The 21,804-nt window shown below is 41.5% G+C and overlaps 1 protein-coding gene across 1 annotated transcript in view; it reads left to right on the forward strand.

Annotated features, from left to right (window-relative positions):
* GDAP2 (ganglioside induced differentiation associated protein 2) overlaps positions 1-21,804 on the forward strand; it is an 835,060-nt gene that overhangs the window by 572,622 nt on the left and 240,634 nt on the right. The window lies entirely within an intron of this gene.

Below are 21,804 nucleotides of genomic sequence, written 5' to 3' on the forward strand. Positions count from 1 at the left end.
AGGCAGACAACATGGCAGTAGTCTGGTACATCAGCAATCAGGGGGGATCATGATCGTATCCTCTGTGCAGAGAGGCCATGAGGGTGAGGGAATGGGTGATGTCCTCCGGACTCTTTCTTCTTGCAACGGATATTCTTGGCAATTCCAACGTGTTGGCAGACAGGATCAGCAGGTCTATCCTGAGCCCCCATGAGTGGTCCCTGAACCAGTCAGTGATGAGTCAGATTTTCGACCATTGCAGTCTCCCTTGCTGTGATCTGTTTGCCTCCCCGATTAATCACAAATGCAGGAAATACTTTGCCCTGATCCCCCCAAAAGGGGAGTCTCTCAGGGATGCTCTGATCCACAATAGGCTGCCGGGTGTTCTGTACGCCTGTCCTCCAACTCCCCTCATTCCCAAAGTCATACAGAAAGCACGTCACCTGAAGACTCATCTCATCCTCATTGCCCCTTCTGGCCTTATCAGACGTGGTTCTCCCTCCTTTGGTCTCATCTGAAATATCCACCTTTGATATTAGATCTAGCCCAGGATCTCATTTCGTATCCCTGGGGGCTTCCTCTTCCCAACCTTCAGTCCCTTTGGTTGACAGCTTGATACCTCTAGTTCCAGTGATTGTCAGCCAGCTTAAGCTGCCTTCTCCTGTGAAGGGCATTATCTTAGCCTCCCAAAAGCCTTCTACTAAAAAGGTTTATTCCAGCAAATGGAAGAGATTCTCTCTGTGGGCTCATCAGTATGACACAGATCTATTCTCAGCTTCTATTCCTTACATTTTGTCATTCATTTCCTCTCTGTTTCAACAAGGGACTAGCTTCTCGATGATTAAACTTCAGTTGGTAGCTATATCCAACTTCCACTTCAGTGAAAGCCCCACATTTTCTTCTAGGCTGTGCAAGGCCTTTCTTAAGGGAGTTTTCTTGCTCAGACCTCCTTTCCAAGATCCTTTTCTTCCTTGGGGTCTTACTTTAGTGCTGCAGTCCCTGACACAGCCTCCATTTGAGCCTGAGGCTGTGTGATATTAAGTTTCTTTCTTGGAAGACAGCAATTTTGATGGCTATTACCACAGCCAAGAGGGTTTCTGAATTGCAGGCTCTTTGCATCAAGCTCCCTTCATGGTTTTTCACAAGGATAGGGTCTCGCTCAAAGCCAGTCCTTCATTCATTCCTAAAGTAGCCTCAGAGGCTAATCGTAATCAGTCACTTCAACTACCTGTCTTCTTTCCCAATTCTTTGAACAAAGGGGAGTACAAACTTCATTGCGTGGATGTGCATAGGTAGCTACATTTCTATTTGAAGAGAACTGAGAATTTTCGAAAATCAGATCAACTTTTCATGGCATTCTCAGGCCTGGAAATGTCGGGACATTTTCAAGGTTTCTATTGCTCATTGGATCGCTTGTTGTGTAGCTCACATTTATGAAAGCCATCACATTGAACTTCCCAGGCCAGTTAAAGCCCATTCTACTTGGTCAGTGGCCACCTCTTCGGCCTTCTGGGCAAGAACTTCCTTGGATGACATTTGTGCTGCTGCTACTTGGTCAAATCCCCATACCTTTGTAACACATTACAAACTGGACTTGGTGTCCAGGGGTAGAGCTTCATTTGGTTCTTCTGCGCTCCGCATGTCCTTCCGTGAGACCTCCAAGGGTTGTGGGTAGCTAGGGACTCTGACCCATCCATGATCAATAATGACACGGATATCATCAGATAAAGAGTCATGTACTTACCATAACTTGGAATCTGTGCTATCCAGTGTCATTATTCATCTGGTTCCTACCGTCCATCCCCCCTCCTTCTGGTGACCGGGAATCATGGAATAATGGTATTTTAGTATTCATGTTTCTTACTGTTGACAGTTTCACTGTCTTTGTTTCTATCTAGCAAACTCAATCTGAGGATTATGGGTAGCAGGTGATCTTGGGAGGGGAAGAGCTTGAGCTCAGGAGTTGTCGCTTGCACTGCTGGCTCTGATCTGAGGTCGGATCCAGGACCCATCCGTGATGAATAATGACACTGGATAGCATAGATACTAAGTTATGGTAAATACATAACTTTTTTTTTTTACTCTCTAGGTACAAGATTTAATACTCTGTCTTTCACTCTTATCCCCACCAAAGCATTGTCGGCTGTCAATCAAAGACTTGATAGAATTCACAGCTGTATAGTCCAGCCCCAGACAAACTCCTTTACAGATTGTCCCACATTCCCCCACCATTATTCCCACATTGAATTATTTTCACAGCATAAAATAAAGCACTCCTACAGTAGATCCTAGAAGATGCACCTGGCGGGGATAACGATTTTCATCCTTGGTGCTTTTCTTTATGCAAAGTCCACTTAGTAACCCCTGTACAATGTCTTTAGCGTGATTATCACACACACAATTATCCAACAACACATGAAAATCAGCAGTTGTCAAATTGCTTCTCAAAGTATCTGCCCTATCAACAGCCCTTTACTTTAAGCCATTGTCAATTATATTGCCAGATTAGGGGAAAATACTTGAAAAACTCATCTTCAGCTAACTGTGGCTTTATCAAACAATACGGCATTCTCTCATCTCATCAGCATGGTTTTGGACAGTTAGAAGTGTGGTAACAGCTGTCTGGATCCTTAAGGATGATATCCTACTAAATACAGGAAAAAGTTAACAAACCATAATAGTGTGTATCAATCTAAATAAGGGTTTTGATTTAGTTTGAAACAGCCTACTAATAAGAGCTATCATGCAGTCATAAGCAAAAAGCAGTAGGCTTGTTCAGTCACTTCCAACAAACAGGCACCTACAAGTTAAAAATTGTCTGCTGCCTTTCTCCTTCAGCCCCTCCCACAAGGATCAGTTCTGTCACCTGCACTTTGTTTTCAGTATTCATCAATAACAGTATCTCTGACATACCCTCCTTGCCTGTATCCCTGCATTCACATGACGTGGGGATATGTAAGAGCCTTTCCTAGACACAAGAGATTGCTAGAAAAACTTGCATATTCTGAACTTATGGCTTACCAAAAATCAACTAATCCTACACACCCATAAATGTAAAACATTCTACTCTGCACATCTCAAAAACTTCCCAAAACTCATAGTGACCGGCAAATAGAGCTGTAGCTAAGATATTCTGGTTCCACGATGTGGCACCCCTCAACTTTAAATTGGAGACAAAAAACATCTTTACACCGTAGCAGACTGCTTACCACAAATGTAACAAGCAGCTTGTAACAGCTAAACTTCAACATAGGGAGTGCTGAGTTCTTTAGCCCTGACCAGAAAACAGCACTAAAGCACTTTGGCCAAGTACAGTATAGGCATTCAGAAACTGAATGCCACTCCTGACATCTTGTGCCTGGGGTGGCTTCTTCCCCCCCACTTCACCTCTGATTCGTAATTCATCAATCCAAACCTTCCCACTGAAGCTGTTACAAAATTCTGCTGCGTTCTGTCAAAGGTTAAATTTATAGCACCACATTGCAGTGACAAGAACAATAATTAATCCCCTTCACTATCTCTTCTAGTCACAGAGAATCTCATTTCCTAGCCCCAAAACATTAGAGCAGCTGTAGGCAAAGGTATATTCATATCTCGACTTGAATATGGCCTCTACCCTCTCAAACATTGTAGTTCTGCAGGTTGCAGCTAACAAAATCTGTAGATTCATAACCTTCAAGTCTAAGGAACACCTCCACTGACATCTTTTAACAAAGACATGTCTGTCAAAACAACCTGCAGATTTAATATTAGGGTAAATTCTTTATACAGTCATTAAGATGAGATTTTAACTACTTTATTCGTTATTTCCTAATTATGCTGACAAACTACAATCCTTGTTGTCAGAACCCCAACCAAACCTCACATTCACAGTCCAAAAATAAGCTCTCAGTCAGTGGTCACAACTTCTCCATGCTTGTCCCAAAACTGTGGGAATCCTATTGCTTTTCACTTAAGTATAGTAAGTGCGTAATCTCCTCAAAAAGACCCAAAAAGCACATCCAGAAGGCTGCTGCTTGCAAGTGTACAGTTCTCAGCAGTAAAACTCCCCCCAACATCAGACTTTTAATAAGTATGCTAACAGAGATATTGATTATATGTGTGTGTATCTGTCTTGTAAAATGTGTGTAAATACACACACACACACACACACACACACACACACACACACACACACACACACACACACGGGAGTGGAATTACTGAAGGCCTCAAATTCTCTAGCTCCCACTTATCCTCTTCCTGTTATTGTAAATATTGGCTTTCCGAGTTGTTACTACTGGTTTTACCTACCTCAGTCATTGTCTTTTTTTTCCCCCAAACATCTTTATTAAATTTTCACATATGTCAAAGGCAATCTTACATTTATATATATGAAAAACATACAAAATTATACCACTTTAGTTGCAAACTTTACATTACATGCACCATTAAAACAACTGTACTTACAAACCATCAAGTCATTGTCAGTTAAGCATTATATGGCTCATTCAAACCCTGCCTCTTAAACCTCGTCTGCCTCACTCATTATTAACCAAGCTAGCTCATATATTTATTTTTTTTCTATTCAGTTTGCAAATATCATGATTATTCTGTCTTTTTTTATGAATTTGTACCCCCAGTCAAGAATCTGAAAATGCTCCAGTAGATTTAGTGCTTTTGGACCCTGGTTAGCCAATACAAACAAGTATATAAATAAAAGTATATTTATGTATTTTATCTATAATCTGAACTCAGTGGGACTGTTTTGTTATCACTGTGTGGCCATCCATAGTTTCTTCACTGAAAGTCAAGAAATTGAGGCCTTGACTTATTGTATAAAAGAAAAGAAGAAAGGAGTATAAATCTGGATGCAGTGTTGTGATAAAACGCTGTGGATAATTGCTATAGTGAGTCAGAAAGGAAGGCTAACTACAGTCATACCTCTCAACTATCCAGATTTTCTCCTTTTTTTGGGTTGATTTCATAAAATTTGGGGTTTACTGGCAAGTCACTAGGGATTTATATGTGTAACCGTTACAGACACTCGAGTTTCAGATTTCTTTCATAAAATGCATGCCTTTGCAAAACGTGTTATTCTAACAACTTTCTAGATTTATAAGAACAGTAATTAAGACCTCTTTCTATTTTGGCCCTTTGTTGCACCCATTGTTTTTGACTTTGTCCAGATTTTCTGTGCTAAGAGGATGAGAGGTATGATTACAGTGTTTTAGTATGCTGGCTAGTAATGCAGTCTGGTAAGCTGCAGGCTAGTAATGAACATCGGCAAACCATAAAAGGCATTGGGGCTTAGGTCCCTTAGTTTGTTGCTAATGAAGTTGTTTATGAAGGGTGCAGCTGGATGCAGAGCGTTATTTAAAGTGTGAACAGATTATTTCTTTTGAACTACCTAGTACTTTTACTGGAGGTAAAGCCAACAAATGAGACACAAAAGTATTGAAAACATCAGCAGTAACTTCCATAACTTTTGTCTGCCATACCCACAGACTTCATGCAATGAAGCTTCTCTTGTCCTTTTCCCCAAGAAGATGTTATTGTCTGATGGATTCCTGAGACCTTCACACTGTAAGAGCTTTGCATTTTTATATTTCTGTTTTTCCTAGCTTTCCTCTTGCCCACTGCCACACATGAAATAGCAGGAATATTTATGCCATACTTTGGAGCTCTTCCTGCAGCTCCCTATATACCTGTCTTATACCAGCACCACCCTGCCTCTGCTGTGGGAGAGATATGCCAACCATTGTAAAAAAAATAAATAAATAACCAGACTCTTCACCCCTCTCCTGGTCAGTCATTTAGTACTGTGGGAGTTTACTACACTAATTTGCCATTGTCGCATATTTTATGTATGCATATGTGAGTGTGTGTTTAAGTCATTTGTCATCACAGTGCTGGCATGGCCATTGATTTGAATATTTAAAAAAAAACAAATTCCCATACAAGCACACAGTTGCTTATATAAAATGTTATACCTAACTTCATTGGCCTGTGCACTGGACTGCATTTAGGAATTCCTGATGTTCTTCGTGTTTCACTGTTAGTCATTACACTTGGGTTATCTGCTTGCAGGTAGCCCTCAGTCGGCCGGAATACCAGAGACTTAGTATTTCTGCATCGGCTGCTGTCACTCCAGGACTGACATCAGGAATCAGGGGTATAAAAACAGGCAGCCGACACCATTACCCCAGTTTTTCTTGCCGAGGATCCTGAAGCAAAAGCAGTTCGCATGAGTGGCAGTTGGCCGCTACCTGAGTTTTCGTTTATGAATTGAATCATCCTGACGTCTTCTAAAGCTGAGTACCCCATTGGGGATCCTTTTTCTTGCTGTAACCGATGTCAGAAAAAGTTAACAATTGTCTTGCCTGTGGAAAGCAAGTACCACACCGAGATTTTCATTCTTACTGGTCACCTGTTTAGGCCCAGACCAAGACGTACCTCGCTGTCAGTTTTGTGCCTTGTTCAACGCCCTAACCATTTGTCGTTGGGCCCTTTTTGTCACTAAATACTTTCGTTCTGGATCTCCGTATTTCGAAATGGCTTCGGTAAGCCATCTGACCACCGATATTCTGAAAAAACATAAGGATAAAGACAGAGACAGACTGCACAGGTCTAAAGCTGCCAACGATACTTCCGTTTAGCTAGTCACCAGTTCACCGGTACTCAGTGAGGCGCTTTCGCAGCCCCTGATGCCCGCTTCAGTGGATTTGCAGGCCTCTACTAAGACCCGTTTGGAGTCCAGTATGCCATGCGACTCTTCGACTATGGAACCTGTGGATGTCTCTACCTTGGATGGGTCTGGAGCCGCTGAGCAGGCAACGGCTTCTGAGGAAGTTCTTAGCACTACCGATGTTCGACACAAACCGATGACTTCAGTTCTGTCTAAAACTACCGAGTTTCTAAGGCTAAAAGTATGCGCTATGCCTAGAAAACTGACGACCAAAGCACATGCACCTGCTCCCTTGCCACAACATCAAATGCTTAGAATGGCAGAAGAACTTATTATGCTGATTAGGGGAAGTCAGCCTTCCCTGCTAAGAGAAAAAAAAGATCAGTCCCAGCAGCTTCAACAGACCAAGAGTCCAACTCTGAGGGTTCTGATTATGAAGACATGCCCTTATCTGCTTATGGGGCTTCAAATGCAGAGGAATCCATTCCCTTTGCCGCTCCTCCAGAGGATTTTTCTTTTGGTGAAACCTTACATACTTTAAGAGAGCATTTCCATTGGGAATGACAAGACTATCCTCAGTCCAAAAAGAGACTCATTGAATTTCTAGACTTGCCACAACATAGGCCTTTAGCAATACCCCCAGTCCTGGAAGTAGTTGATGATGTCTTTATGGAATCCAGTCTGACTCCTGATACTTTACCCCCTGCTCCTAGGAAACCAGACAGGTACTACAGAGTACCTGACTCTTAAATTCCTTTTCAAAAATCCTACTGCTGACCCAGAGGTCATTTCCCAGGGGCCTAAAGGTATCAAAGTAACTACAGCTAAGAATCCCACCCCTTCGGACAGGGATTCCAGAGCTTTGGACAGATGGGGTAAGAAAGTATATACCTCTGCAACTCTCGCCATTAGGGCTTGGAATTGTCAGTTTCACATGCTGAAGTACCAACAACATATTATGGAACTTATTAATCAAAAAATAGCTACCTTTAAAGACTGTGCAGAAAGTAAAGAATTGCGGGAGCTTATGCATTCTGCAAGCCAAGTCAGCAAGCATACATTGCAGTGTGGCTTTGATGCCCTAGAAGCATGTTGCAGGGCAGCATTCACTGGTTCTGTACTGAGAAGGCATGCTTGGCTTAAGGAGTAGACCTTGCCAGACCATGTCAAATCAATGTTATCAGACGCTCCTTTGAACAAGGACAATCTGTTTGGCACCAACGCAGAAGAGGTTCTTAAAAAGATGGAAGAAAAAGCTAAATCTATGCAGACAGTCAAATAATTCTTGCAAGTACAGCCTCCTAGATTCAGTAGGCATTGCCCCTCGAAACATTGGTCCTTTCCAGCCCCCTCAAAACCATCTCAAGCTAGACTCAGGGGAAACAGACCCCTTCAGACTACAGTCTCAGGGTATGCAGAGATCTAAGCAATGGAGTGCCTCCACCTCTAAAGCAGGGAGTGCTAAGCCACCCCCTTGCGGAAGGAATTCCCAATGACTTCTCAACTCCACTCCCCAACTCTGCCCAACTGCTTGTGCCCCTAGGAAGAAAACTTGCCCTTCATGCAAAAAACTGGATTTCCATCACCAAAGACAGATGGGTCCTCAGCATTGTATCCCAGGGGTACACAATTTTCTTCCACTCACTGCCAATCCCAAAAAGAGTTCTCAGACCTTCCTCCAAACCAGTGGGCAGAGGCACAAAACCAAGTTCAATCCCTGCTCTCTATAAGAGCAATTCAACCTGTTCCTGCCGAACAGATATGTCAAGGATTCTATTCCAGACTTTTCCTGTTGCCCAGAAAAGAGGGGACATGGCGCCCAATACTAGATCTTTCAATTCTCAATACCTTCCTGGTGGTACCAAAATTCAAAATGCTCACCCTGCAGCAGCTTCTACCTATGCTAGCCAAAGATGCCTGGTTAGTCACCCTAGACTTAAAAGATGCCGATCTGCACATCCCTATAAGGGAGTCATGCAGGAAATATCTACGCTTCAGGGCAGGATCTTTGCATTATCAGTTCTCTGCACTTTCCTTTGGCTTATCCACTGCTCCCAGAGTATTCACAAAATTCCTGGCTTCAGCCATTGCTTACTGCAGACAGAGAAATATTCAAATTTAAAAGTACTTGGACGACTGCCTGATTCAGGCAGACAGTCAGGAAATGCTGTTGCAGCACCTGACATTTGTAAAAAACCTTCTAACCTCCCTGGGGTACACCATCAATGAAAAGAAATCAAAACTAGTCCCCAGTCAAAAGATTATATTTCTGGGAGCAAACTTGGACACAGCATCCCAGATGGCATTCCTCACCCCAGAAAAACAAGCCTATCTAACAGACTGTTTTACTCAAATGGCCATCAGAACACAGCTATCCGCAAGGAAAATCCTGCAGGCCCTAGGGTTCATGGCCTCATGCATCCTACTAATTCTGTATGCCAGACTGCATATGAGGAATCTTCAATGGTACTTAAAAAGTCTTTGGTGCCAACATTCTCAGGACCTGGAAACAGTCATTACTATAATACCCTGTCTAAGGACAGAGTTTCTTTGGTGGGCAGCAGCATGCAACCACAAGGGACTACCCTTTACTAAACCCCACACCTGCCCAGACCGTAACCACAGACGCATTAGACTATGCCTGGGGGGCACACACTGACGGCAAGTGCATTCAGGGCCACTGGAGCCCAAGTCAAATTCATCTGCACATCATCCAAAAAGAGATGCTAGCTGTGCAGCGCGTTCTGACAGCTTTCAGATCCCTACTCTCACCAGGACACCTGCTAATAAAAGCAGACAACACCACAGTTATGTGATACATCAGCAAGTGGGGGGAACTCACTCTTACCCACTCTGCAGGCTAGCCATGGCCCTGTGGAACATGGCCTTGGACATGCAGGTCCATCTGCAAGCGCAATTCCTGCCAGGCAAACAAAACTCACTGGCAAATGACTTAAGCAGAAATCTTCTAGACCCACATGAGTGGCAATTAGAGCCCAGCACCTTCAACCTTCTGATTCAGAAAAGGGGGATTCCAGAGGTGGATCTCTTTGCCTCCCCATGCAATCACCAGCTCAGCAAATTCTGCACCAGGACACCTCACAGCAGGGCCTGGAAAGTGGATGCATTATCCTTCCAGTGGGTAAATCTCTTAATCTATGCCTTTCCCCCTCTGCCCCTTCTCTCAAGAGTATTGCTCAAGATAAGACAGGACAGACCAAGGACAATTCTGATTGCCCCGGACTGGCCATGCCAGCACTGGTACCCACTCCTGTGCAGCCTGTCACCGGTGCCACTCTGGCACCTATGCCAAAACCCAACCCTGCTCTCTCAGCAGGGGGGGACAGATCTTGCATCTGCAACTGCAAACCCTAAATCTTGCAGCCTGGCTTATTCCTTGAATTCACCTCCAGTAACCAGCCTAAGCAAGCAGGTGCTGGATGTCATTCTTCAAGCCAGAAGACCCAGTACAAGGAAATCCTATGCTAAGTGGAAAAGGTACTGCTCCTGGATTCAATCTAAAGGAGAGGAGACAACTCTGCCCTCCCTGCCTCTAATCCTGGATTAACTAGCAGATCTACTCCACAGGGGCCTATCCTTTTCCTCCATTAAGATCCATGCCTCTGCCATTTTGGCTCATTACAACACTGAGCTACCTCTCTTCTCTCACCCTCTTATCAAATAGTTCCTGAGACGGGCAAACAACTTAAGGCTGCCAAGGAGAGCACCTAACTTGCTTGGGACCTTAACTTTGTACTGGAAAAGCTCATGCTTCCCCCCTTTAAGCCTGAAGCATCAGCAGAGTTAAAATTCCTCTCTTGGAAAACAGCCTTGCTTCCGGCCATCACTTCAGCTTGCAGAGTGTTTGAGCTGCAAGCACTTATGGCTGTGAAACCCTTCATTATCTTCCATGCTGATAGGGTTTCTCTCAGGACTAACCCTTCCTTTATGCCTAAAGTGGTGTCCAGTGTGGCTCTCAGCCAGTCTGTCCATTTTTCAACTTTCTTCCCTAATCCTCAAAATAAAGGGGAAAGGATCCTGCACTCCCCGGACATGCACAGACAGCTCAGATTCTACCTTAATAGGACTAAGCCTTTCAGGAAATCTGACCAGTTACTAGTCAGCTTTGCACCAGGGGCAGAGAGGGCAAAGCCATTTCAATACAAACAGTTTCCAAATGGATAGCACACTGCATCCATTTCTGCTACAAGCATCATGGGAAACCAACCCCTCAGGGGGTCAGAACACATTCCACTAGGGCAACATCTGTCTCTACAGCATTCCTCAGGGGAGTCCCTACCAGGGACATCCTGGAAGCTGCTACCTGGAGTTCTGTACACAGCTTCACCAAGCATTACCACCTGCCTACACCTTCACCAAGCATTACCACCTGCCTATCTTTTCCAAATCCAGGGCGGGTTTTGCAACAGCAGTCCTGCAAAGCATACTAGCCAGCCCCTATTCTTGACTGCCTCCACCCTTCTTCAGCTTTGGGAATCTACCAAAGTGTGATGACTGCAAAAGTGAAACACGAAGAACATAGTACAGGTGTGTACACTTACCATAAATGTAGATGTTTGAGTGTATTCACTGTTGCAGTCCTGGTTTCCCTCCCTCCAGCCCCCTTGTCTCTCTCTCTCTCTTCTCAGGGTTATTGGTATTAGTATTTACTTTTTACTTGTGGTGTTTTCCCCAGCACAACTTAGCTCCCTATTTGGGGGGGCTCCTGACATTTGGGGCACAAAACACTGATGTAATGACGTCAGCTGCCTGTTTTATACCCCTGATGACCTGACATCAGTCCTGAAGTGATAGCAACAAATGCAGAAATACTAAGTCTCTGGTGTTTGGGCCGATTGAGGGCTACCTGCAGGCAGATAACCCAAGTGTGATGACTGCAACAGTGAATACACTCGAGCATCTACATTTATGGTAAGTGTACACAACTGTACTTTCTGTATCTCCAGCAGAGCACATTTGTTTTATTGTTTCTGTTTTGGATGTTGTGCACTGCTTCTTCTGACACATGATTTGATGTCATGCTTTGGGTTATGAGGTCACAATGTCTGTGCACCAGTCGTTTCTTGAGTGCTACTCTCACAGATATCCTTACTTAGATCACTCTTGCAGTATTCCAGACTGTTTGGTTATCTTGCCAGATAACCTGGACATCCCGCCGGGGTGCCAAAGCAGAAACCTTCCATAGAGCCATACACCCAACCTCTGACCTAAGCCCACGAGCATAATGGTACATAAGAGGAAGTATGAGAGTAAAACCTCAGACTTCCTCACTGCCAGTCCAAATGCAGGTGTCTCACTCTGTTCTATGTTTAGTCGTTGGTTCCATTGGCTACGCTGGTTCAATATAAGTGCCCCGTTAGGTAACCTTCCTTGTTTTTTCTGAGCATTGTTGGTGTTTGTCACTCTTCTAGATGTCAGCTAGGAGGTGAAAAGTGTGGCTGTGGTAGACAAATTCCATAAGGATCTCCTGTCCTGATGACTCTTCTGTTTTGACGCTGAACTCTATTATAAGAATTATACTATTAGCTAGTCCTTCATACCAAAAACCATACAGATGCAACTTTCTTCCCTCAACACTTACTTGGAGACCCTTATCTTTAAGTGCCTTGCCCACACTAAGATGGTGGACCCTTCCACTCCTGATGTCCCACTTACCCCAAAGAAGTTTGAGAGACCTAAGCAAACAGGTCAAACAGGTCCCTGTACAAATGTGTGTTCCCATTGCCCTGTCTAACTTTTGTGAGTATTTAAAACTTGACTTGGCATATTCTTAATTCAAAGCACACCTCTGAGTCATTTCAGCTTGCTTACCTCTCAATCCTCTATTTTGTCTTGGTTAGAGGTAAAACAGTTTCTTAAAGGCATACTCTACCTTGAAACACCAAGGAAAGCCATTCCACCTTCTTGAGATCTCAAATGTATTCTGAAAAAGCTCTTCTCCCTTTTGAACCAGCAGTTTCTGCGTCTCTCAAATTCTGTACTTGGAAGACCATACTACTAGTAGCCCTTACCAATGAGATGAGTCTGTGAGCTCCAGGCCCTGATGGTATCCCCTCCCTTCCTTATTTTCCATAAGGATAGTGTCTTTGAGGGTTAACCCCTCCTTTATGCCTTAAGTGGTAAATAAGTTATCCCTGTATCAGTCTCCCTACTTTTTTCACTAATGTACAAAATAAGAGAGAGTGAACCCTGCACTCACTAGATGTGCATAGACCGTTCAGGCTTTACTTGGACAAGTTTAAGTCAATCTGCAAGACTGAGCAGCTGTTTCCTTCCAAGAATCCAAACTAGGTAACCTTATTTCAAAACAAACTATTGCTAACTGTATTTCTAAATCCTTCTCCTGTTGCTACCTTCACCATGACAAGTCTTTACCTTCTCCAGTGAAAGCATATTCTTCCAAGGCAGTGGTTTTATCTGGAGACTTTTACAGTGGGGTAAACTTGAGAGCTATCCTAGAAAGAGCTGCTTGGTCCTAGCTGCTTTCTTTTACCAAATTGGTCCTAGCTGCTTTCTTTTACCAAATATTACGGGGTGGATGCCTTTTCTAAATCCAGAGCTGCCTTCACCAGATCAGCCCTCTCTTGGCCAGCTAAGCTTTGGGGATCACCCAACAGTTTGGAATATTGCAACAGTGATCTAAAGAAGGACATAGTATAGTTGTGTAAGAACTTATCGTAGCAGTAGTGCTCCTGATGATCAGTGTTGCAGTATTCCTTCCCACCCTTTTCTACCTTTCCTTACCTCTTTTCATTGACCAAGGGGGAACCATTTTCTGCATTTTCCTGTCTTAGTTGACTAATTGCTGTAGTATCTGCTGGCAATGTACTAACTTCCTGTCTTGGAGGTAGCCTGTGGTTTAACGATCTTAAATCTGCTTAATTACCTTATGCGTGGGGGCATGGGTCACATTTGGCTCTGTTAGTACCCCATACAGACTTCAGGTTATCTGGCATGATAACCCAGTTATATGTTATACTGCAGTGATGATCAGTAGGGCATCTACTGTTAATATAAGTTCTTAAACAAGTGTAATTTCTCATTGTGGAATAGTTCCCATATTGCTACTTAAAATGCTGAAATGTTCAAAGTGTTCTTGCAGTCAGCAAATGAGCCAGAACCCATGTTACCAATTTCTCTACTGCCTGAGAGTGGAGTAGAACATGAAGCATTACAAGTTCAAGTGTGCATGTCAGCCTGGCCACCTGTGAGTAATGGAAGGAAAATGTCAAAGTCTACCTTGGCTTTTTCAAGATGGCAACTCTGGGTGGAATTCAGTACTGGAATTTGCAGAAGGATTCATCATGTGACCTTGGGTCCATGCTAAAATGCCATTAACTAACTTAGTTTCACACAACTAATCAATAGCCCCACACATTTTATTAAGACATCAAATTCCCAATTAGAGTGGATCTTAGTATCAGACCCTAACAAATACATCACCACAACTACAATGTCTGACTGTCTTAGTGATCATCTCTCACTCTATTCAACCAGACTCCTCACACATCCACTTAAACAGCACACAACCTTTCCCAGTTTAACCCATAAATGTTCATTACTAGCCTATTATCTACTAACTGTAACTTCCCAAAAATCCTCCCATCAGATAATGCTCTAAATGAATTCAGTACAGCTTTCCTGAATATCCTAAATAACCTTGCACCTCCTAGAAGGAAGAGGCTAAATACAAATAATGCAATTTGGCTATCCAAAAAGAGCAGAATGCCAATGCAGGCTAGAGAAAAAGTATTGAAAAAAGGCAAAAATATAAAACCGCACAGTATCTTGAAAACTTCAGAATGTTTCTCACTTGTACTAAAAAGCAAATTAATGAAGTAAAAAAAATGTACTATAGTATCTTTACACAACCCAAACAAATTCAGGGCAGCCATTAAAGAAATCTCCATCCCAGCCAAAAAAATTCATATCTAATCACTCTCCCAATAACTCATCATACAAAACCGCAATACGTTTTAACTCTTATTTCATAGATAGTATAGCATCTCTAACCAAGGATTCTCCAACATCTAATGATAACCCTGCCTAACAGCCACATATCACCACATCCACTTTCACCTCCAAAGCTGTGCCCGCATCCTATATAAAAGTGCTGTCAAACTCAAACCATGCTTTGCTTCAGCTGATGACCTTTCAAGCGAGTGCCGTAGAACAGCAGCCAATAGCATTGCCAATCCTGTTTTAATCCTTATAAATAGGTCTGCCAAGGAATATCACGTTCCCTCTCTCTGGAAAAAGTCACACATTATCTTTAGACCTGTAGAAATCTTATCCCCCCTGTCCAAAATACATGAAAATGTATTCAAAAACAATTGCTAAACTGTCTCCTGCAGGAAGAACTCCTATTCCCCAAACTACTTGTCTTCTGTCCTTCCCGTAGTATTAACTGCACTTCTAACTTATATAGATACTGTCAATAAAGCTAGAGATAACAGCAAACTAGTCTCCTTATTTCTAGACTTGTGTAAAGCCTTCAGCTCAGTTTGTCATAGCAAATTTCTACTTCAAATAACCTCATTAGGTCTCTCTCAGCCCACACTTCAGTGGTTCAAAAGCTACCTATCCAGTAGGTATTAGTCAGTAAAATGGCACTCCACCCTGTCTCCATACCTCCCGATCACCACCTGTGTACCACAAGGCTCTATTCTTCGTCCCCTTCTCTTTAACATTCTCACCAGCACCTTCTACACATCCACACAACAGGCCTCCCTAATACAGTACGGAGAAGTCTCTACACTCTTTTGCACTTCTGACAGCATGGCACATCTCACCTCCAAAAAAATTACCCCCAAAAGCTAACAGCCACTGAAACAGAGCTTTGTAATCACAACTCATGCTCAATTCTCAAAAAAAAAAAAAAAAAAATGTTTTCCTCAAATCCCTCTCTCATGGGAAAAAAAACAAAACACTTCTCATAGCAGATTATTAGGGATGATAATGGATTATGGTCTTATATTCGACCTACATATGCAAAGTTCCATAAGAAAAAAATCATCAAAAACTAAGGATGCTTTATAACTTTCTGACCAACACAACTAAAGCTACATTTGCCACTACTTATCTACCCCACACTTCTTTCTCATGCTCTTGTCATTAATAAACCTCAGGCATCACAAAATTCAAAACCTGAACAGTGCTATAACAAAGTTGCTAAGCATTACAGAACCCACCACTTTATAGCAATAAAATGCCTAAGTTGGTTAGAACTACCCTATCACCTAACCTATACACAGCTTCTTACCACCTATAAAATTATCCAACATCCATCTAGTTGTCCAGCACTAAATAACATTCTGCACAGCTATGTTCCCAGTCAGTCATTAAGATCCAATGACCAGAAACACCTTTCTTTCTACAAACCTATCAAATCTCCGTTTTAACCAAATAACAGCTAGCAAGGACGCTACAATAAATAAAATCTTCACTTTAATGAGACTGATAAAAACTTAAAACAGCAACTGCTGTAAATGTACAAACGAAAACCAGTTGATATACAATCCAAAAATCAGTTAAGCGCTTTCACCCGGCGTCATCCGGGCTTCATCAGAACTGAACCGTTAATTCACAACTAGCAATTTAAAACTTTTTTGGCGCCCAAAAAACAAAATTTTACAAAATTTAAATATATTTATTTGAAAAATTTTTTTTAAAAAAGTTATAATATTTACATTATTTATTATGGTAAGGTATGGTGAATATGCATTAAGAATCAACTAGGATTGTAATTATTCATTTTTTGTGTATTCATTTTTTTGTGTATTCATTTTTTGCGTATTTATGCCATGTCATTTTTATGCGTATTTGTGCAATGTTTATGAAATGTTTAGCAGACTGGAGAATTAATTTTATATATTTATACATTTTTACATATTTATTCATTTACATATTTATATTTCAATATTTAATCAACATATATTTTTTATTACTTTCATAATATTATATGATATATGAGTTATAATATAAATATTGTATATAGTAGTACACATTCATAGACAAATTTTTTTTTTAAATTTATAAAATTTGAAAGAATCAATTACATTCATTCAGTTCATGCATTTGTCTATCTGCAACATTGGGGTACTGTGATTAATTATATTACAAATACATCTATATTCATTCAGGTGTCCAGCAATTGTATTCTAAATAATACATCTGCGCCTTTAAATTTTGTAAAATTTTGTCTTTTTTGGGCGCCAAAAAAGTTTTAAATTGCTAGTTGTGAATTAACGGTTCAGTTCTGATGAAGCCCGGATGACGCCGGGTGAAAGCGCTTAACTGATTTTTGGATTGTATATCAACTGGTTTTCGTTTGTACATTTACAACAGTTGCTGTTTTCAGTTTTTATCAGTCTCATTAAAGAGAAGATTTTATTTATCGTAGCGTCCTTGCTAGCTGTTATTTGGTTAAAACGGAGTGGCGGCACTTATTGGTGTACTCGATCTTCATTTTCTAAGTTACCGGCTTGGATTTTCAGTTGTTGTAAACCTATCGGATCTGCTAGACATTCTGTACTCATACCAGGTTGCTAAGTCCTGGAACTCTTTACCTGTATCCATCAGGTCAGTAGCCTTGCTTCCAAACCATTCTGAAAGACGTCCAAGCCAAAAGCTGACTCTCTTTTGCTCAACACCAGGATAAATTATATCCCTAAATCTGAACTAGTACCTATTCATACCTTACACCTTCTTGCATTCATATCTTCACTCACTTCCTTACTTCTGTCTAATTCCTTTCACTGGCTTTCTCTCTAAATATACCATAACCCTGCTTTTTCTCGCTTCATATTGCAATTCCTGCTTGTATTATACTAACGTACCTTTAATTTCTCTCTAAACTGCCTAAAATTTCTCTAAATATTAAATCATTGTTCTTTAACTTGTATCTGTTCTTAACTATTGTTTTCATATTATGTTTAATTTGGTATAATAATTTAAACTGCAGGTGTTGTATTATTTTTAAAGATTATAAAATTATTGTTCTTAAAATGTCTTGTAATACTTCTGAACTTTTCTCCCTGTACCACTGCTGAAAATGTACTTCTACACCAAGCATGACTTTCCAGGTAATCAAATGTCAGTAAATAAATAAATTAATTAAATTTATCCTAACTCAGATTTTGGTGTAGTTTTTTTGGTTCAGCACAAGTCCCACAAAACCCATCACTTTTCCACCTTACCAGCTGGTAATAAGTTTGAGACTTTGGCAAAGTTGGTGTGAGATTTTCTCTTTAACCACTTTGGAGCTTAGGTCCCTTATTTTGTTTCATCTACCCAGATTCCAGTCCTCTTTGATGGACTAGGAACTAGGAGAACTGATATACTTCCCTGATTGGGGGATCAAGAAGTGTCTAGAGGAAGTCTGCCCTCCTATGATATTGTTTCTTCTGTGTCTTTAAATTTACATTTGAGTCGCCATTTTAGTTGTTTCTGAAACTGTGCATGCATAAGATATCAGCCCTCTTCTTCTTAAGCGTTCTTGCCTGATCTCGTGCACCCACTTAAATAGTCTCTTACCTTTCCTGTTTTGTCCTGACCCAGTTAGAATTTTTCACTCTCACCATTAGGGCTTTATACTATAGTGCTACTCGTTCAGGCAGTCCACATCTCACCTTCACTTATTGCCAGATCAGCACTCATGCCCCATCAGCATTTCTTCCCAGTATTTCAGCTGCAGTCCTTTCCTCTTCCACTGTCTGAACACGCCATTCCTTCCTTCATCCACCTCTGTTCTTCCTACTGAGAGAAGATCCTCTCTCCATCCCGTCAGTGCTTTCGTTGCTAGCAAGCTAAGTAGTTCTTTATTTTGGGTACCTAATGTGGGCTGCTCCATTCCTTTTCTTCTCCTAGTCATCAGTGTAAATTCTAAGGTATAACCTAAGTTATAATCTTTCATTAGTTCTGGAAATGTTTTTGTCAAATGTGTCTTCCAATAAGCTTCATATTTCCTTGACTAACACCTTATAACAACGCTAATTGCACTGCCTTCAAATATTGAGATAAGTCAAGGACTGCAACTTCCCCTCCTGCTATTTGGATGCACCACTTTGTCCCATGCAGACTTTAGCTTGTTACCATTATAGAAAAAGGCACTTATCCAAACTTTGTTTCACTAAGTAATTCCTCTCCAGTTGCAGCCGGAATGCCTGCCCTAAGTGTAACATAATGCGCTCTCTGATCCAGGCCTAGGATTTGTCTTCTACTTGTCTAGATTTGATTTTGTCTTTTCTAATACCTCTTCAAAAGATGCCTTAATTGACCCTTCATTTGTATTCATATGCTAAGCAGTTCCGAGCCTTAATCCGCTTCATTAACTGCCACTTTTTACAAGTGAGGAACTCATCTTATGCATTGCAGTATAGTATAGTAACAGAACCTTGGTGTGTTGCATGTAAGGTACATGGCTAGTATTTTGAGGATTTTGTCAAGTGCCTGTTAATGTGAACTAATCATGCTGTTGAAAGAAATCTGTCTTCTTTCTTTCGGCTGTTCCAATTAGAGGTCACCACAGCAGATCATCTGTTTCCATTTCTTCCTATCCTCTGCATCTTGCTCTGTCACACCAACCACCTGCATGTCCTCTCTCACCACATCCTTAAACCTTATCTTAGGCCTTCCTCTTTTCCTCTGGCAGCTTCATCCTTAGCATCCTTTTCCCAATATACCCAGCATCCCTCCTCAGCACATGTCCAAACCAACGCAATCTCGCCTCTCTGGCTTTGTCTCCAAGCCGTCCAACCTGGGCTGACCGTCTAATATACTGATTCCTAATCCTGTCTACCCTTGTCACACCCAATGCAAATCTTAACATCTTTAACTCCGCCACATCCAGCTCTGACTTGTACCTTTTTGTCAGTGCCACTGTCTCCAACCCATATAGCATAGCTGGTCTCACTACCCTCTTGTTAGACCTTCCCTTTCACTCTTACTGGTACTTGTCTGTCACAAATCACTCCTGACACTCTTCTCCACCATGCCTGTACTCTCTTCTTCACCTCTCTTCCACACTCGCCATTACTCTGAACTGTTGATCCCAAGTATTTAAACTCATCCACCTTCGCCAACTCTACTCCCTGTATCCTCACTATTCCTCTATCCTCCCTCTCATTCACACACATATATTCTGTATTAGCCCTGATGACCTTCATTCCTCTCCTCTCTAGAGCATATCTCCACCTCTCCAAGGTCTCCTGAACCTGTTCCCTACTCTCACTACATATCACAATGTCATCTGCAAACCTCATAGTCCACATGGACGTCTGTCTGATCTCATCTGTCAATCTGTCCATCACCACTGCAAATAAGAAAGGGCTCAGAGCTGATGATTGATGTAATCCCACCTCCACCATCTGTTACTCCCACTGCAGATCTCACTGCTGTCACACTACCCTTGTACATACCCTGTACCACTCTTACATACTTCTCTGCCACTCCCAACTTCCTCATACAGTACTACAACTCCTCTCTAGGCACCCTGTCAAATGCTTTCTCTAAGTCCACAAAGACACTATGCAACTCCTTCTGACCTTCTCTGAACTCCATCAACACTCTCAGAGAAAACATCTCATCTGTAGTGCTTTTTCCTGCCATGAAACCATACTGCTGATCACTAATCATCACGTGCCTTCTTAACCTAGCTTCCACTACTCTTTCCCATATTTTCATGCTGTGACTGATCAATTTTATCCCTCTGTAGTTACTACAGCTCTGCACATCACCCTTATTCTTAAAAATCGGTACCAAAACACTTTTTCCCCACTCCGCAGGCATCCTCTCACTTTCCAAGATTTCATTAAAGAAATCTGTAAAAGTTGATATTCCACCTCAAAACTGACAATTGCACCTAAAATAGGCATTGGACTAACACATGCCTAGGAAAAGAAATTGTGATGTAAAGATGCACATATGCGCACACACACACACAAGAATAGGTGTGTGTGTGTGTGTGTGTGTGTGTGTGTGTGTGTGTGTGTGTGTGTGTGTGTAATATGTCACCCCATATTCTGCCTCCATAGTGGAAGTTTTCAGTAAGATTTTGTTGAATCAGTTGCTGTTTGTAAATTTCTTCTTGCTTGTTGTTTTTGTCATCACTGAGCCGTAATCACTAACAACTTTCTTTCTCCCTCCCTTCTACTCTGAGAGTAGTACTTGCTTTAATACCCAAATTAGCATTGAGTAGCCCTGTTGTTTGCAGGTGTCTAACATAAAATTTAGTGTGTTTCCTTCTCCTGCCTTCTCAAATAATACTTCATCAAGCTTTACTAAAAACTACACCCTCTTGTTATAAATCTTTTTTTCCATATAGCCTTCATCTGGCATAAGAATAAGTCTGTATTAAGTAAACAGTTACGATTTTTTTTCTACCTTTATTTTTGCAGCATTTCTTTCCCAGTATATGGGGTCTGTTTTGTCCGCACGTACAGCATGTATAATTTGCAGAATTCTTTTGATTGTACTCTTATCCTATGTATACAACTTGTATATGACTACTGTAAATATTTTCTTATGTATGTATGATGTTTTATTGGGTCTACTTCACTTTGTCGAAAAACCTGTTTGTCAAATACCTTTTTGTTGAACCCTATTCGTCGAAACCTTAGTCCAACGAATGTTAATTTATGCAATTTTTTTGTCAGGGGAAACAACACTTGGCCAACCAAACGCGCGCCACAACATTCACGAAATTTAAGACCCACCCACGTTGGGGGCTGCGCTCCCACCCTCCCCTAACTTAAATATACCAACTCCAAGCTTGCACTACAGTGGGGAGAAGGACAAATTCCTGATGATGATCAAGCATTTTTTCCCCTGGGAAAAAATTCACTTTAATGAATGTTCGATGGATTAAGGCTTTGACAAATGGGTGTTTTTTGACAAAGTGAAGTAGACCCATTATGACTGTTAGCAAAATTGATTTAATTGTAGAGATTTTCTCCCCGAGCCTGTGCTAAAAAGGGATTATTGTTTAGTTGGACTTTCCCATTAAACAAACACCAAATAAATAATTAAAACGAACAAATAAATGTATTGTGATTGCATTTTGATCACTGCATGTATCTGTCATGATATAAATAAATACAATCATGGTGTTGTGTATTGTTATCAAGATGAAAATCATC

This window comes from Protopterus annectens, chromosome 5.part0, assembly GCF_019279795.1.
Source record: "Protopterus annectens isolate FY-2018-M chromosome 5.part0, PAN1.0, whole genome shotgun sequence".
In the NCBI taxonomy this organism is placed as follows: domain Eukaryota; kingdom Metazoa; phylum Chordata; order Ceratodontiformes; family Protopteridae; genus Protopterus; species Protopterus annectens.